General features: G+C 41.5%; 1 long non-coding RNA gene across 1 annotated transcript; it reads left to right on the top strand.

The window, feature by feature from the left end:
* The first annotated feature begins 1,878 nt into the window (after window positions 1-1,878).
* On the top strand, window positions 1,879-14,355 carry LOC148380668 (uncharacterized). Its single transcript, XR_015854591.1, has 3 exons — window positions 1,879-1,974; window positions 13,820-13,973; window positions 14,072-14,355. It is a non-coding gene; the product is annotated as an uncharacterized LOC148380668 (long non-coding RNA).
* The last annotated feature ends 611 nt before the right edge of the window (window positions 14,356-14,966 follow it).

Here is a 14,966-nt window from a genome sequence, read left to right as displayed (position 1 = left end):
TGACAGGCACAATTCATCACAGCTTTAATTTAGACCCTTACTGGGGTGTCGATAGGACGCGCCCACGCACCAGCGCCTGCAGGTCCACATCCAAGCAACGGCCTCATGCTCCTGAACCCTCTTATGACCCTCCCGGAGAGTCATCTGATGCAAGCGTTCTTCTCATCAGTCGGCAACTGTACGCAACGTTAGCCATCGAGGGAGCCTTGGAGAAGCATTTGTTGCGTGGTTGTGGTGACGACGCCGGGCGGCCGTGCTCAAGGCCACTCGCGTCGCTCATTTAAAGCAATTAAGCACTTCTGAATCATGATGGTCTGCTCTTCCTTCAGTAAGATGGAGAGGAGTGATTCACAAAGCAATTTTCGACCCAATCCTATTAAAGGTGGGCGAGGAGGAGAGAAAGAATTGAGGTTGAGGACTTAAAATGGAAGGCTTTTATTTAAGGACTAGGAGGAATTACAGGCCAGATTACCGCTGGTTTATGTTCCTAGTCTGGGAAATTACATTCCCACTTTTTTGCGGGTGCCCGGGCTTTGGAGTCAAAGATTAGAGTCACCTTAAGTCTCTCTTGTTTTTCACTTCCCCACTTCAATGGGTTGCTCATGGGCTTGTTGTTTTGTTTTTTTAGAATGACTTCAGTTTTTTCCCTCCACTTTTATTGCTACATGCTGAGCTTTGGAGTGCGTTTTAAGGCTTGGGTTTATGTCAATTCTGTCTGGGTTCTTTTAAGGGAAATTACTTTTTGACTCCAAGATCTAGTCTTAATAATTGATGGAAAGGTAAAGACATGGGCAAGAGTTTTGCGGGATGAAAGTGGCGTGCCTCAAGCTCGAATCATCAGTTTCATAAAATGTGAACGAGAGAAACAGCTGTGCCTCATCACAAACACAAATTCAATCTTTGTGTTGATCAGGCGTCTTAAACAACTTCAACCCTGTGATTCATTTATTCGTCCAAGAGGTCCCACAATATTTGCTGCTACTTTGAACAACAGGACTAAAATGGCAACCATTCAATAATGTTAAGATTGGCGTTATGTTTCATGTCTGCTGAATATGGCCTCCTAAATTGGTTAGTACACATCTGGAAAGTGGAAAGTCGCCCACTTGAAAAACATCGGCAGAGTCCATATTGTGCAAACCATTCAGTCTGCTGGGAAATCAATGGATATGGTTATTAAATGTTGTGCTGCCGCAAAGAAACATGCTAATGTAACAAAATGTAACTCTTCAGCATTACTGACATTAGGACATTTGTTTTGGGTTCAAATCAAGCTCAAAAACTTTTCCCAAGCCTTATGTTGAAGGTATGGATTCCCTTGACGACCAGGAGGAACAAATTCAAATGGTCAGACGATTAGCAAGGTCTGCAGAAGCTGGATAATCAATTTACCTGATTCAGATAATTAGCAAGGTGTGCAGAAGCTGGATAACAAACCTGATCATTGGAATCAAATGTGTTGCGGCCCTCATCGAACTACCTGAGACCGATTAATGATAGATAAGAAATGAGAGAGTAGCAACAAAATCTCAGCAGCCATGTCTGGACCACTAATTAAAAAAGTTATAGAACTTGTCGACCGATTTCCCACCTGTAAAGTCCCTTCAAGCTTAATCCTACTCAAGTATGGTCTAATTGGGCATGAATCATAAGCTACAAACCTCATTCAACCGTTCAACCCTAAATTTCCAAGACATAAAAGCCCAATTCCATTCCTTGATCTTAATCCTAAACCTTTTCCTCGGCCCTTCCCCTAATTATTCTTTGGAGAGACAAAGACAAAGGGTTGGGGAAAAAAAATGTACTAGACTTGCAACGTCATCATTTGAAGCTGCTTGCTGGTTGTGTTGTAAGAGTCAAGATTTTGCTAGCGCCATAGCAAGCGTTTACCAACAACTTGTAATTGTCCCAAAGTATGGAACGTTACCCAAATCAAGAACTTTGCAGACACACACATTTCTCCGGTGTCATAAGGTAAGATACCACATTGTGTATGAATTGTATGCAACTGCTTTGCCAAAGTGTAACAACAGGTTTGGGGTTTATTTTAGAAAGGAAGCAAGAAAGCAAAGCGCAGTACGTCTCGAGCCGACATCTGCAAAGAATAGACCTACTCATTTGCCGTTAATCAAAACAGCCTGACTTTATTGGTGTAGCAGCAATGATGTGTAAGCCTCTGGCAAAGGCAAAGAGAAAGAAAAACACAGATGTGTGCGCCTTACACACAGACACACATTTGAATAAAAGGTCAAATAGCTTTATCAATAACTGTGGAAAATGTGTTTTGAGAGCAGAAGGAGCGGCTGATCTGACAGTGGCCACTGCCCTGATGAATAACTGCTCGGGGAATCAATAGGAAAGAGGAGTTGAGGTGGAGTGCGGGAACGTTTTGTCATCCAGCGGTACACTCCAATATCTAAGCTCATCCATCAAAAGGCCGCAATGGCACTTTGTCCTCCGCTTTAATTGAAAGCACACTGAAACAAGTTATTTACATGACGGGCTGGATTTGAACGGTTGCACGGCAGCAGGAAACGTTGCCGCTTGCTGATGCGCCTTTGCTAAATCTTTGTGTCATGATGCCGACGCTTTGGTGCATCTGAGCGAGGGCTGACAGTCAACATTTCTTCACCAGACTTATGAAAAAAACGATGGAGCGAATTTAAATAAAATAATGTACAGTGAATTACTCGTCAAAGGCTATTCACTGAAGTCATTAAAAAGAAAGCTGGGAAAAAAATCTTACTGTTCTTAAGTGACTGAACAACTCATCGAATATATGATTGATCTCTTATTATACTGATGTGTTATTTATATTGAAATCTACCCATAACAGGAATGCCAATGGATTCCGACTTTGAAATATTTAGGTAAAAATTCACTCCAATTCTAAACATGTTGGGCATTGGAGGCGGTCCGGGCTGTGTCACTCTAATTTTCAGGCTCTGAATGACCCCATGTGAACTTTGAACAACTACTGTGTCAGTAGTTTGTGTGCTTTGTTTCGAGCGGAGCTAACAAGGCCATGGGCCAGCTAACATCTGCTGAGCATATTCTTATGTGTAGCAGTCATAGCAAAAATATCCCTCAGACCACACTAACTGTACATAGCACGCAGACAAAATGTAAACAAGCTGCTTTTATAGTTTTGGGAGACTTGACAGAGCCAGACAAGTTGGGCCAACACCTATCCACACTCTGGTAAATCCAATGATATGCTTTTCCGATCATTCCAGTGTCATGCATTTTATCGTCTTTTGTATATATAGAAGCATTACACAAATAGTTTGAACAAAACCATGACCGTGTTCACTTAGGAGTTTTAGTTGAGTTAAAACAAACGTGGTGCAGATGAAAATTGTTAGTACCTCAGTTCATTTAATTTCTTGTGCTGGAAATTCCCCGTGTCAGACAAATGATTGTTCATGAACCAAGTTTCCATTCTAAGTAGAAATCAGCATGTGTATGCTGCTTTAAAATTACATTTCAGATTTTTTTGATGACATTTTTGTCTGGAATTGTTTTTTTATTTCAAGACAAATGCGGTCCTGTCAGGATATGCCTTCATGCTACCAATCCAAGTGTAAACACAGCCTTTTAAAGTGCGCCACAGACTGTGACTGACTAAAATATCGCACAGTGTGCTGGGATTGCCACCTACATTTACACTAATACACAGTTTTTGAAGCATTCATAAATTTAACAAGAGCAAATATATAAGGGGCAATTTCCCTGGATATTGTCTGTCACTGGAACTGGGAAATTGTTCACTTAAAGGTTTGCCAGGTTGACCTCCAATTTCGAGACAAAGCCATTGCATGTTTTCCTTAGAGTGGTTCAAGGTGATGATGCTAGACAAATATTCTCCAACTATATTATAGGATGCCTAAATTCACTGTGAATCTCATTAACATTTAGTTGAACGTGCCAGCAGTCATTGCAGATTTTTTTGCTAGCTCTTCTAAATGGGTTTTTGCTGATGTGTATTTGTGTCTATAGTCTGTGCACTGACTCTTAACTTGCGTTAATGCGGAACTGGCCCGAGGGTTTAAGCAGCACATTTGATGGTATGTTGACATATGGGATAGTGTGCCCAAACCCGTCTTGCCTCTTGATTCCCTTGACTGACCGTACAATCTTGCCAGTGTTGCATTATTTTTAAATATAACCGTTGTCTGGATGTTTTCAAAGTGAGCATTTATAAGTGTGCTTTGTGATTTTGTATAAATGAGGAAGAAAAGCTCTGATTTAGAGAGGGGCCATTGATATGGCACATCCTATGAAACCATTCCACTAATATCCTGAGGGTTTGTGGGAATAAATGAGCCGTGGCGATTATGTTCATGAAAAGCAATAAAGATGGGTAATTATAAAAATGTCAATAAGAATTCATCTTTCAAAAATCTATAAACCCATTATGTTCTTAATTAAAAAGATGAGCAAATAAGTCGCAGAAAATTGCATTTTCCTGCACAGGCAACTGTGAAGCCTGGCCTCATGTTTGTTTTGCAAATTCTTCAACAAAAACATTAACTCTGAAATATTAATCCAATCTATGGTATTGATAGGAATCCCCCTGCCATTAAAACACATGGCTGTGTACTTCATACACACATGCGTCATTAGCCACACCTCAGTTGTTGGGTCATTAAGCTGCCGCATTTTCCACCTCAAATGCACACGCATACACACACATTTCCATTACATTAGTTGAGTTTAAAACGATTCCTATTTATACCTAACTACACCATCAACCTGATGTTAAAAACATTTAAATCAAAGCCTGTAGTATGACTAGATGGTGCATATATGTAATATATAACATGACTAGTGTATGTATATATATCTATTAGTTTTTTGGCATTGTCTGATTGCAACATGCAGTTCCAAATATTACTTTTAAATGATTCCCCCCCGTAAAAAGTACACAATATTTTAAATTTTAACCCATTAATGGCAGGAACAATAAACAACATGTTTTAAAAAAAACTCATAACAAGGCCAGGTTTTAATTATTAATTATAAATGTTTGATTCCCACTTGCGAAAGGCTCTCAAATGTAAAACTCAAGCCCTTTTTTTAAAAAACATCTTTGAGTGGTCTCCAACAAACATTGCGACACACGTTATTTTGAGTGTGTTTTTGTGTGGTTGGACATCTCACGCTCGTCCTAATGTTTTGATCTGCTATATATGTGTGTGTGCCCGTGTGTATTTGTGTGTTCACATTGGACATTAGGGCATCTCTCAAAGCAGTAATGGGCTTTGATTCCCCAGGGCTGCAGTGAGATGGCCACTTCTTACATTAGCCAGTCAGGTATGACAGTGCTACGGCTCGCCTTCCCCTTGGCCGGCCCAGATTAATAATAAATGAAAGTGGTATTTCAGTCCTCCAAATCATCCACAGGGTCAAGACTCTCTTCTCGCAATGAACTTTGTAAGATGCGCCGAAGCGCAGCGAGACGCTAAAGGTTAGCGTCTCGGACAAGACAATGGTGCATTCGGCCTGCAAGCACAAGTAGTTGATAAACATCCACTAGGTCTCCACCCCTCCCTGTTGGTGGTGAGCACCTTCCTTTTGCTGCTTCCTCAATTTGTATGAGTGGGGGGGGGGGGGGGGGGGGGGGTATTGCATGGCAGACGCACAAAGAAGAAAAGTTAGAGCTCCCACATCTGCTGCTAAACTGGCATTTTCGATTGATTTATTCCCCCCCAAAGACTAATTTTGAAAGCCAGTAAGAGAAGATGCGGTAAATATCATTTTATTTGCTCAAATGGCTTCAGATTAGATTGTACTCCGACGAAAATTGTGACAAAAGCAGCAATTTCATTTAATTGTCCTGTGACTCATGCTCGAATATATTAGTGCTGTGTTCCAAATCTTTCAAACCCAAAGACCAAGAATTAGACTGATGTGAAGTCATGCCTCAGTACTTTTGACAAGCAATTTGTTTCATAGTTCTGCAAATTGAACATACACTATGTATCATTTGCTGCAGGCACTTCTAAGTATCAGGGAAGCAAATTGAATCCTTCAAATCAGTTTGTGTCCTAAAGGAGTAAATAAAATTATAAACCATATCCACTGCATAAAATGTCTTCCTAATCCCCCAAAATGTCTATTGATTTGTGCGACTCTTTGCGTCAGTAAAAGTCACTTCAAAGCAGCAACCATTTATAAATCTCCACATGTGCGATCAAGTTGAGTTAATAACGACTCTTTATAGCCCCGTCCGAGACAGCCATTCCGCTTCATTCTTCTATTTACCCTGCAAGGTGAAGTTAACCTTCTTCAGCTCATTGTAGCCAAAGGAGAACAGCAGAGATTAGTGTATTGGTCATGGTGATGTGACTGTGCATAAAGTACACAAGCACATGATAAAAATATTGCTCTCCCTTACAAGTTTATTGTTTCAAAACTCAGTAGCTATTGACAAAACAGTCAATTGATTTGTGCAACCCATGATTGACTACAAGCATATCCATGTCCCTAGTGGTCCAACGGTGTGTTACATTTTTGTGGTTGCTTCCTTTTTCTACTGATCTGACAATTATCTGTATATTTTATGACTAATATAGAAATAACGGAAATAACAGTCCACCTTCATCTCCCTGCTCATCTGTCCATCAATCAAGTGTGCTACTTAAGGGAGAATGTCATCAGAACAAAGCAATCAGCCTTGTACGTCGCCCCTCTTTTCATTAGAGGCCACAAACCCTAGCACACGCATGTGTGCGTGTAGCGCCGAGTGCTTATGAACCAAGGTCAACTAATTATTTGGCCAGCTTAATGAAGGTCAGAGCTCGTGTGTAGCCCCATGCTGATGACCTGAACCCAATTGAGATAAATAGTCCTCTTCAACGCGCCTGTCATCATGATTGAGACCAAAAGAATCATTTTCTTTGTTTTACTTTTCCTTATCACTATTACCTGTGCGCCTATTCAGGTTTGAAAGATCATTTCAAAATCATAATCAGATTTTTGTTTGGCAAAAGAACAAAAGGCCCACACTGTGTAATTGTCTGTAATGGAATAGTAAGTCGCTATATAGGCTTGTCATGCTTGAATACAATATGTGTGCAGAGAATGTCACCATTATCGTGATGGATTGGCCAAACCAAATGAGGTGGATTTGATTATAAGAGTTAAATTACATATCCACTTACCTGGATGCTTAATGAAGTGAAAGCGGCAACGTCTATTATTCTTGTATCGTGCATGATTAGCACGCTCTAGCAATATGTCCAAGGCTTACTTAGCTGCCAGACATTGGAAAGACTCCACAATTGTATCCAGTGTGCTTTCACTGAGATCTTTAATCTGTTTTTAGAGAGGAAGCCATGTAAGATTCTAAAATTAGATTTGCATTTCTTACTTAGAAGCTGTGTAGACAAATAATAATAATATATATGCTGAGTTGACAAATAATATATATATATATATATACACACACACACACACACACACGTATAAGCTGTATAGACTAATAATAACAACCTATTTTTTTCCTTTTGTCTGTTAAGCGCGACTCCTAATTTAAAGAGTCAGTCCCAAAATTCTCATCTCTACTAATAAAAAAGGTGTGGAAAAATTCCTGCTCTCCATCAGCCTTAAATTCCCTTTCTGCTTGGCTCTGCAAGCCTCAGCATCTCTAACAAGCAGCGGATACAGCGCTGGATTACTGTAGGCGTTAAATCAATAGCTGCTGGTCTCCGAGGCACGGCTATAGATTATGAATCAGTGTTGGTGAGCAGAGTGCCATAGTGGCGAAAGAGAGGAAGATGACTTGGGGAAAAGAAGGCAAGGTGGAAAATATGAATTGGGTCCATTAATGTGTCATATTATCAAGTGCACCGAGTTCTGCACAATTTGAATTCTCATTTTGAAAGATTCATTTCTCACCGTTTCTTTTTGGATTTGAACATTTTGTTATATGTATTGAGGAAGAAGCATGAAGTTTTTTTTTGTAACTGTCATACATCATTTAGTATGTCATACAAATCACATTATAACTATTTCTGGAATATGAAAATATAAAAATTGAACAAACATGCATTTGATCAGTATTTTACATGTTTCTACTGTTCCCTTTACTAACGTAAACTAAATTCTGGTGAGCTATCACCAGCGATTACACATCACAGGTGAAATATAGAAAATGTGAGATTTCTAACAGACCCCTGCCAATATCCAAGTGATTCATTGCAGGGGGGAAAAATAAAAGCCCATTAACCTGTATTGAACGTGTGTAATCTCTGCAGTGAGCTGGACTTTTTGCAGCCCTCCCGTTTAATTCAAGGCCCTCTGAGTCCTGTTTACAGATGCTATCTAAGTAGCTTGATTTAACTGCCAATGAATATTGGCATGTGTCTACACCCCATAGACCCTGCTATTAGGGGCGGAGACCACAGGGTTAGCCAAACACAAAGTGAACATGACATTTCCTTCGCCCTTGCAAGTCTGACAAACACATACACACACAAGAAGATGCACATGTGTAAATGTATCTATGTGCAAATATAATCAATTGCATAGCGCCATAGCGCAAACATGTTATCAAGACTATGTAAGCACATATTTATCTGTTCAAAAAGCGAACATGGACGAAATCGTACGAAAAAATTTCAAACCTTTCAAAGGGCTGGGTTGCTAGACCCATACTGCCCCCTGGCTCGCTTCTCCACTTCCCTCTTGTGTTTGTCGAGCAGCACAAGCCGCCTGAGGAAGAACTCGTCTCCCACAGCAGATTCAGGGTCAGATTACCCTGGACCAACTCCCTAACCTTAACCATTAGAAGGATAAGAAAATATCTGTTCTAGGATCACGGGTTGGGGGGCTCTGGATGATATTGAGGAGCTGTCGGAGGTGACTAAGTTCAGGGTCAGGCCCTCAGGAGCACTGAGGTGGGAATAGTCAGCCTGGCTACCATACAGCAAAGTATAAAAGAGAGTTCTGCCAGATAAATTAAATAAGATGCTTCCTCGTAGGGGCTTTTAACTGGCAATGCATTACCAGTAGAACCAAAATATCCCTTCACTAATAATGATACCAGGGATATGTAACACGTTATATTGCAATGTGTTCCGACTGTGGATAATAACAGAGCAGACAGTGTTAAGTGTTGGTAAGTTGGAGTCGCTGCAACCTGCCAGCTGTGTCTCAGAAGTGGCTTCCACCCTTCTGGGGAGCTGTCAAGGTCACTGGGGACACACACTCACACGTGCACACTCCATCAGCGGAATCCAGCAAACACACAAACATGCACACATAGTACCAGTATGATTAATCTGTCAATCAATGCCTCCCATTTACTGGGCTGGCCAGTTGCTGCAAAAAGAAACAAGAGCTTGATAGATCCGTGTGCTACTTTTTTTATTGCAATCAGTCCATTCACATTTTACACGCCGCACATGCAGAATATTCCACACGCTAGGTTGTCACTGAATTTAAAATTGTACACATACCTTGACCGACGGTAAATCTTTGCGATCAATAAAGTTTATTGTGTAAAACGTGAACATCACATCCTAACGATTAAAACATTTCACTTATCTTGTGTAAAATCCTTATTGTTTTACTCATTGCAATGCAAATGGCCTCGTGAGATTAATACACAAGTCATCTTGTGATGTTGTTTACTGGATAGGAAATGTCTAATTATTATTTTCCATAAAATTTGAACATGCACTTACTTCTCTTTATGAGCTTGATAATGAACTACCGCAGTGCTCATTTTCCAATTTAGATTATCATTAAACCAGCATAATAATATGCTAAATCAACATCATTATACATCTAGCGCTCAGATTTAATGACAACTGCAGAAGAGTATATATTAAATTTAGTGATGCGTTTGAGTGTGTTTTCAATTTGATCATTTTCTCCTTCTCGCAAATGGATGTTTAGACTTCATAATGAATGTTGCCCGTGACGACATTGGCATTTCACAGTATTAACACATCTATTTCTGTACACTGGAATTAGTTCAATTACAAAGTTAGAGCGCACACATAATACGGCACAGGTGTTCACCTCAACTAACAGGGTAACATTAAAAAGTATCATGGCCTTGGTTCATCGGGCACGTAAACTCGATCCTAGCTTTATTTCAACATAGGTTAAATCGCACCCATCTTATTTAATTTACCTTCACAACGGTGCTGTAAGAACACGTCGTGACCGAGTAGTCTTATTTTTCCCGACATCTCTGACTAATCAGCTCTTCTCTTGCTGCCTCATGCTCCCCCATTTACTCCTCCGCTCTTACACGTTCTCCCCATCACTTGAGCTCCTTGATCGCCCACTGCCTTGCCAGCACTAATTGCGTACAAGCAGTTCAGATGGAGAGTGAAAAGTTGGAAAATCAGGGACGAGGCCATTAGCGTTTTATTGGGGGAGCTAAAAGAGTTAGCCGTATTCCACTGGATCCAATCCGCATCAATCACATTGGGGGAAAATTGGATTCCTGAATAAGAAAACCCCAGGAGAGAGGTTATGCTGTCCGTCTGGATCAGCAGAAGACCTTCTTTTTTTTCCCCTCCATTGAGCCACTGTGTGCTGCTTGGTTCTGTTCTCACTTTAGTGAACCAATAGAGCCATAATAAGTATTGATTAAGCTATTAGCCAGCATTACCCAGGCACTGGTAGATACCTCGATTGGAATCAGCACCTCAGGACTCTGTCACAGTGTGTCTCACACGCTCGTACACACAAATAGACAAAGTTGCGTTGGCGCACACACTCGTGCTATTTCAAAGAAGCTGATTGAAACCGGTTAGTTAGTAAAGTCAGTAAAGTACTACTCTCTCATCCATTTCCCTCCTTCTCCTTTCGCTCGTCTTCTCGCACTCTATCTAGCGCTGTAACTGAACTCCAATCAAGTGAAGACACGGCCCGGAATACACAGCGTTCCAATAAAATGGCTGGCAAACACACAAAAGCACATACACACACGTACACGGATACACACAGAAAGCGAGGGATCAGATAAAAGAGGCTTGATTGCAAAGGACAAGTTCATAGTGAAGAGTGACACTGGTTAGAGCCAAGCAATCAGAGTTCGGCATCACACAACAGCAAGCGAGCGCACACACACGTATTCAATGGCCGTGTGCACCAAGAAGGTGGTCAGGGAACTTGTTAGTGTTAGTATTTGCTTCCAGTCACAAAGCTAATATGTGAGGAAAATGTCCACAAGAGTATTTCTCAACTTTTAGTGAGCATGGTGGTCTGAGATGGCTGTGAGAAGAGAAGGAAGTTCACCGCACGTTGGCATGACGTAAGCATGAACCAGTGTTGAGTAGCAAAGATGTCATCATCCACAAGAGACAGATCTGCGTTTCCCAGTCCAAACTGGATCCGAACTGAACTCAAGCGCCACCTTAACCCAACGCCGCATGCTTTGGATATCTTTAGTAAGAATTTCTCAGATTTAATGGTGGCCTATACATTGTCAGGACAAATTACCGCTACTTAATAAGATCCTCGGCGGAAGCAGAGGACAGCAGAGAAGGAGAGAAGAAATGACAAGTATTAATTTGGGATTTTTCACAAACTGACACTCCAGTCTCCATCCTCAGGCCCTGCGGCTGTGTCACTTCTTCCTGATAGACACACACAAACATGTACACACACGTGCTCGTCTCTCCACCACCCCCCCACCCCCCCACGGATCATGAAGGAAATTCTGCAGCAATTACCCAAGTCTTTTATCAGTCATTTCAAAGGAGGAAAATTAGAGCAATTGTGTCAGAATGGTCATATGGGCAGAAATTGCACACTTATTGCGTGCACTTATGCCTGTGACTCCACTGCCTGGCCTGATGGCGCCCATTGTTAGCGGACGTTGCCTCCGTGGCTGCTGATTGGGGTACATAACAGATGCATCACCCCTCCCAAAATCTCCGCAGCCCTTTCCATCTTCCAAGGTCTCGGGCCAACTTGAATTGAACTACCCAATCAAGGCACGCCTTTGTCTCTATTCTGGACCGCTTGATTTAAGGTCTTATGATTTTGCAATGTTTTACACAGCAGGAATATTGGCCCGATTTTAGCTCTGATTCTCCCCTTCTGACAATCTTAGATTCTGATTCAACTTGGATTGCCCATCATGTGTACGATTGTGTTAAAAATTTAGGACACGACACATGACAAACTGCTTTAAGAGAGGCAAACTTATGTTAATTTGGGAAATTAACGTTACTGGATCATAAGCCATATAAACCTCTTCTACATAGAAGATGTAAAATGTTTCAACATTTGCCTTTTGCACAGAAGACCTCAGCATTTGCCATTATCAAAGGCATAACATGAGATCCGACATTTGCCTTTTACATAGAATCGGATGAAGCATGACTCGGCATGCCACAGTCCGATGGATACTGTTGTGACAGAGACAATTGTGTTCAGCACCACAGGGCAAGATGTGGATTTTCTGAGTGTCAAACTTCACACCCGTGCCTGGCATTACAGAAAGACAAAATTCTAGGGACCAAAAGGCGGCAGCATATCCCAAGACACCAAAGTTTCAGACTCCACTGTAACATTCAAATATACTATCTCATCACCCGGAATGTTACCCGAACGATTCGTCAACCTAGTTTGATTAGAGTCCTCGGCTCATTAGACAATGTTGAGATGTACCTTTAACCCTAAACGCGACCCCCCCTCCCCACCCCGCTCGGGCTCTGAAGATGATGAGCCACACCGCTGTCGAGCGAAGCCTCCATCTGCGAGAAACACCGACTGCTCACAGGGATCTTTCCTTAAACGCTAACAAGATTCAGGCAGGGAATTCTAGCAGTAAATGCTAAGTCTATGGCTTAATCTTCGACTGGAGCCCCTTCACACCGCAGGGAGCTGCCAGGCCTCTCTATTCCCACTCCACTGGCCACACATCTCCACCCAATCTGTCTTAGCATATTGATTTCCCAGCTGTCTCATTGGTTCCTAACATAATTATGGCTGGCCGAGCTCGGGGCACAGGCACGGGGGCTAATACATTTACACCGGGCCCCATCAGCGCAGGCTTATATTCATGTCATTGAAAGAGGCAGATCTACGAAGAGAATTCAGGGGTCTTTGCTGTAATGAAAAAGGGAATTAGCTGGCTCGACCTCCACCGCACGGAGAGATCAATAGCAGCGTCCATGAAAATATTCAGTGGGACATAAAATGAAGCGAGGTAAAAGGACACATCTGCTAATCAAGCCTTTGATTCCCCCCACCAGCAACCCCATAAAAACGAGTAAATCATTTCTTTTTAATTCACACGTTAAGAAGGCAGAGACAAAAAATATATAGGTTGAGGGAGGAAATAAGGTCACAGCCCATCTATTTCACTTCGCCTAATAGTTGTCAGAAGCTGACCTAAAACACCAAGACGGTATTTTTCTAAGTCAAGGATGAGGTAGAGGAAGGGTGGGCAATTTATCACACTATCTCATCCTCTTCCCTCACCCACACATTGTGCAGAACCGGCGAGGGGTTGCTTTTTATTTAACTTAAAAGCAAACTGCATCTTCATACATTCGATATGCATGCGATTAGTGTTCAAGTGGCTCTTGAAATGATCATGTGATGTTATTCAAACAACCTGACAGACTTTTGTAAAGTGTGAAGTGTGTGCAATTTTTGCAGCTTTAACCTTCAATTAGAATTGTATTAGTAGCTTTGCACTGATTTGGTTCAAGGTTGGTTCAAAGCAGGCAACTCAGTCTTATTCACTTTTTGTTGTCCTCAATTGGAGGGAAAAAAAAAAAAATCTGATATTTATTAATTTATTTGTCAATCTTTCATTTCTCTGTGGCATTTTGGACAGTCCCCAGCAGTTGCTGACAGTTATTTTGGCTCCTGGCAGCACAGACATTGACTGTCAACGGGACGTCTCCTTTCTTTTATTCATTCGGTATTTGCTGAGAGATGCTGAATGCGAGTCAGCCCTTTCTCCCTGGAGGATGGGGGAGTACAGCAGGGTGAGAGTGGGGAGGACAGTCGGGTGACGCTAGGAAGGGAGGGGTTATTGTGTGTTGGACTGTCTCTCTAGCCTTCTGCTGTGTGTGTTATTCAATAGGACAGCCTCCTGACCATCAGTCTGACATTCCAACACATCCGTGGCCTGAAAACATGATCAGGAGGTCAGAGAATGACTTCGCCTGCTCGCCTTTGTGCATGAAGAACAATTAAAAAGAAAAAAGGTCATTCAACATGTGTACATGTTCAGTTTGGGTCAGAGGTTTCGATGCAGGCACGGGGAGACCATACAAACGCCACACAAGGCGGACGTGCTAAGCAGTGGCCCACCATGCCTCTATTCTGAAGTACTCAAATTTTCTTATTGTTATGCTATTATCATTAAAGAGCTTCATGAATTACCATCTCCCTATTTATCCTAAAAATCAGGCTTAATAACTTGTTCACTGTAATCACACACAAATAAACTATCATGAATAAAAAAGAAAATTAAAAAAAAATCCATCTGGAAAATTACAAGTCCGGAATTGATTAAAGTCTTCTTTGTAACAAGGTGTGCAGATTAATTTCCATCCGCGTTTTAAGTGCTTCAGCGCTGCTACTTTTTTTTTTGCTTTTCCTGAAAACAGCGGAGATGAAATAATGACAGCAATTAGATTACTATTCTTAAGAATCCATTAGTCAAAAATGACACCCAGGAAATCACACAATGCATTCTCCCTCTAATGCAATAAGGTGCCAATTATAACACTTATGTGGCATAAGTGGACTCTTCTTCCTCTGCCTGGATGAAGAGAACACAAATCATCATTACCCCGTATTTCTTAATGCTATCTGCACTTAGAGGCATTAAGAAGACACTAATAAGTTTAGCCTTTGCAAACAGAGTGCAAACGTGTGCTTCACTTTCTCACTCATTGTCCTTGCTTGCCTCATTAGTCAATTGGACGTGTGCGCTGAGCATGCACAATTGTCTTATAGGACTTTACTGCCAT

This window comes from Syngnathus floridae, chromosome 20 (genome assembly GCF_059516105.1).
Source record: "Syngnathus floridae isolate MCC-2025c chromosome 20, RoL_Sflo_1.0, whole genome shotgun sequence".
Taxonomy (NCBI): domain Eukaryota; kingdom Metazoa; phylum Chordata; class Actinopteri; order Syngnathiformes; family Syngnathidae; genus Syngnathus; species Syngnathus floridae.
This window is presented reverse-complemented; position numbering and strand designations above follow the sequence as displayed.